The sequence below is a fragment of the Colobus angolensis genome, unplaced genomic scaffold (assembly GCF_000951035.1).
Source record: "Colobus angolensis palliatus isolate OR3802 unplaced genomic scaffold, Cang.pa_1.0 Scaffold97, whole genome shotgun sequence".
In the NCBI taxonomy this organism is placed as follows: domain Eukaryota; kingdom Metazoa; phylum Chordata; class Mammalia; order Primates; family Cercopithecidae; genus Colobus; species Colobus angolensis.
In genome coordinates, this window is record NW_012123709.1 from 353,417 (window position 1) to 357,816 (window position 4,400).

Sequence of the window (4,400 nt, forward strand, 5' to 3'; positions counted from 1 at the left end):
GTGATCCGCCCGTCTCGGCCTCCCAAAGTGCTGGGATTACAGGCTTGAGCCACCGCGCCCGGCCAAATTTAATATATTTTTATATGAAGTTAACAAGTGTATAGAATTCCACAATTATTACCATCCCATACGTTCCAATGCTGCTCTGTTCCAACTTTAACATAGCTCCTAACTGAGGAGTTTCAATTATTCTACACTCTTACTCAGGTTTTTAACAGCTGTCCGGATTATGAAATACCAGGTTTCACTTCAAAAGCTACCACGAGACACTTTATTTATCCGGTATTTATTATCTACAGGCACATCACTATAACCCTTGATCATGACAGATATTTTTATTACTCCATTTTACAGATGAGGAGACTGAAAGATTAGCTTGCCGGAGGTTATCAGCTTCTAAATTGTAGAAAGGAGAGTGTAACCCAAATCTACTGGATGCTGGCTTAATCACCCTCCTAATCTGTGCTGTAGATTAATAATCAGTATTTATCAATCGTATACTACGCTATAGATTACTAATCAGTATGTATCAATCTTTCGAAGCCATGGTTTACAGATTCTCTCCTCCACGAGGCTGTCTGCATGGCACCACGCTCCACAACCCAGCACCTGGCAGGTGCTTCAGCAAGGTTTGGGGACTGAGTATGGAAAGCAGTGGCCCCACTCTCTGCTGGCTCCAGTGGCTCCTTCCTGTTAAAGATCCAAATCCGTTGGGAATGCTGATACCTCATTGGGCTCAGGACATTGAGTCAACCTTCCTTAGCCTTGCTCTCCAATGCATTCTCCACCCTGCTGCTAGGAAGGGTTTCTGCTGGGTTCCATGCATTTCCAAGGGGTCCATGGATAGAATTCAGTGGATTATTCGGTTTGGAATAAAGATTTCATCCTTATTTCCATACTCCCTAATTGAAAGCACATTCTTCAGTAACGGTAAGCAGCTCACTACAGTAATGTTAACCTTATCCATTATTTTGTCACTAATAGAAATCACAGATATTTTTATAGCAGATTACTGTTATTGCTTTATGCTCATTGCTACTTCAAAATTATGGTAATTTTTAGACCTGCTATTAGATCTTGTAATGTTACCCATTCATAAAGAAGTGCATGCATTAAGCCGGGCACGGTGGCTCACGCCTGTAATCCCAGCACTTTGGGAGGCTGAGGCGGTGGATCATTTGAGGTCAGGAGTTCAAGACCAGCCTGGCCAACATGGTGAAACCCTGTCTCTACTAAAAATACAAAAGTTACCCAGGCGTGGTAGCATGTGCCTGTAGTCCCAGGTACCCGGGAGGCCGAGGCAGGAGAATTGCTTGAACCCAGTAGGTGGAGGTTGCAGTGAGCTGAAATCGTGCCACTGCATTCCAGCCTGGGCAACAGAGCAAGACTCCATAAAAAAAAAAAAGTGCATGCATTATTATATTATTACATCACAAATTTTGAGAATATTTTGGCAACTATTCCAACACAATTGGTTGCCTTTGTATTCCAACATATTTAATTTTATGCACTTAAAAACAACATTCTGTCCAGGCATGGTGGCTCATGCCTGAAATCTCAGCACTTTGGAAGGTCAAGGCAGGAGCAGCCCATGAGTCCGGGAGTTCAAAGACAGTCTGGGCAACATAGTGAGACCCCTGTCTCTACAAAAAAATTTAAAAATTTAATCAAAATTTAAAAAAAAATTCTGAGATGAGATCCTTAGACTTCCCCAGACTGCCAAAAGGGTCTGTGTCACAAAAAAAAGGTTAAGAGCCCCTGAGAGATACCTTTCTAAATCTCCCTGGAGACACTGATCTTACCTTTCCTTCAGTAGGATTTTTTTCTTTCCACAACACGTTTGTAGATACTGTCCCTGCTCCTCTCACTGCAACATACCCCTGATCCCACCCTCTTCTTTCCCATCATGTCACTTCCTGGCTGGTTGCCGCTCCTCCTTTGGATCTCAGCTTAGAGGTCACCCCCATCAACAAGCCCTGCAACCTGCAGCTCCCTCTTCCATTTCAACTAGCCCCTGTGCTCTCTCTTGCTTCTGGACCTTTGTAACCCTCCTAGACGCTTCTGTAGCCTGCTAGGCTTTTCCCAGCACTTGCCAGGGAAGTGCCAGGAATGCATTTGTAAATAGATTTTTACTTAGATTGCCCATTAGTGCCGCAACTTCTCTAGAGACGCCAGGACTGCATCATTTTCCTGAGGTTTGCTAGCTTCTTGCAGTGATGACTATAGGTCTATCAATGTCTGTGCAGAGTATGGGTAGATTTTCTTTCTTTCTTTTTTTTTTTTTTCGAGACAGGGTCTCGCTCTGTCGCCCAAGCTGGAGTGCAGTAGCACTATCTCCACTCACTGCAACCTCCACCTCCCAGGTTCAAGCAGTTCTCCTGCCTCAGCCTTCCCAGTAGCTGGGATTACAGGCGTGTGCCACCACGCAGTTAATTTTTGTATTTTTAGGAGAGGCGGGATTTCATTGAAGAAGGAATTCATGAATTTTACAAGTATAATCAAACACAACCAAAATTTTTTACTTTTTCCTTCAAAAGCTAAGTGTAGTGTAGCCACCTCCCCCGCCACTCTAAGTTAGAGAAGAATACTAACTGCTTGTTTTTCCTTCTGTGCTCAGCGAGCCTTATCTGTACTTGCTAGTTTCACATTCCTTGAGGCTCAGCGAGTTCCTGCTTCACCTCCCTAGGGCAGCTGCAAAGTTACAAGGTTGATACAAGGTTGATTTCTCAGGGATGTGGAACATGTAATATAGATAAATGTAAAAGACTGATCAACTGTCTTTGTTCTCGCTTCTATAAGTCCGCTTCCTGCATCACGTTGCTCCCGGCCACTGACTGCTTAAAAGGTGGCTGCTTTCTTTGTCCCGGACTCAGACTTTCCTGGACGCTAGTCCTACTGACCCAGGTGATCACCTTTTAATAAAGACATTTCCTGAACCCACTCTGTTCGGTCTCTCCCATCTTTTGATTGTCCCACAGCATCACCATGTTGGCCATGCTGGATGGGAGGTCGTGCTGCACGGGCTGGGAAGATTATTTTTACAAAGGAAAATCTTCAGCTGTAGAAGTTGTGAAAATGAAATGTACTGGCAGAATATAGGGAAAAAAAAAAATTGTGAGTTGAAAACTCACTTTTTTAGGCTGAGTACAGTGGCTCACACCTGTAATTCCAGCACTCTGGAAGGCTGAGGTGGGAGGATTGCTTGAGTCCCGGCTTTCGAGACCAGCCCAAGCAACATAGGGAGCATCTGTCTCTATTTAAAAAAACAAACAAACAAAAACACAGAAAGAAAGGGAAAAGAAAGAAAAAAGAAGCTGGTGTGGCTAGCGCCTGTAGTCCTACAGAGGCTGAGGTGGGAGGATCGCTTGAGCCCCAGAGGTTGAGGCTGCGGTGAGGCGTGATCGGTCCACTGCACTCCAGCCTGGGCGACAAAGCGAGACTCCGTCTCAAAAAAAAAAAAAAAAAAGTCAAGGTAAAGAAGTATTTGAATTAGAAACGGAAAGAGAAACTTGTAAGATGCTGACAGGAAAGCCGGGCGCGGTGGCTCACGCCCGTAATCCTAGCACTTTGGGAGGCCGAGGCGGGTGGATCACGAGGTCAGAATATCGAAACCATCCTGGCTAACACGGTGACCCCCCATCTCTACTAAAAATAAAAAAAATTAGCCGGGCGTGGTGGCTGGCGCTTGTGGTCCAGCTACTCGGGAGGCTGAGGCAGGAGAATGGCGTGAATCCGGGAGGCGGAGCTTGCAGTGAGCCGAGATCGCGCCACTGCACTCCAGCCTGGGCCACAGAGCGAGACTCCGTCTCAGAAAAAAAAAAAAAAAAAAGCAGCAGCAGCTGACAGGAAAAGAGTTAGAGGCGCCATCTACTGGAACAGCTGAGCTACCGCAAGACTCGGACAAGATGCTCTTATCTACAGGGATGGATGCTCTGTCTACAGAGATCTCTATTAACTCCCCAAATTCTTCAACAAACCACAGCTCAAAGAAACCATTCTCTACCAACACGGATGTTCTTCCTTGCAAGTACTATCCTCAAGTATTGCAGGAGATCTCAACCTCTGGAAGACCGCAAGAAAGGACTGTTGCATAAATATATTACCAAGATATTCCAGCTCTTTCACTATTGGGGTGTCAGGTAATGAGTCTTCATTATCTGGGGCCAGCTTTAAGAGGACCAGTTCCCTCTTTTGAAAATGAGGTTCTCTGGGAATCAATGGCCAATGTTTATTATGAAATAATAAACTGGTCCACAGCCCAGACAGGCTATATGTGTCAGCAGCTGCCCTTATATGACATAGCTCTGAAGGAAGAATTGAAATCAATGCTTTGTTCTTGTTTGGTTGGTTTGACTTTTTTTTTTGACACATCTGAAGTTTATTTCTTTTTTTTTTTTTTT

General features: G+C 44.6%; 1 protein-coding gene across 1 annotated transcript in view; it reads right to left on the reverse strand.

Annotated features, from left to right (window-relative positions):
* The window catches only part of CASC5 (cancer susceptibility candidate 5), a 102,920-nt gene that overhangs the window by 95,032 nt on the left and 3,488 nt on the right, over nt 1-4,400 (reverse strand). The window lies entirely within an intron of this gene.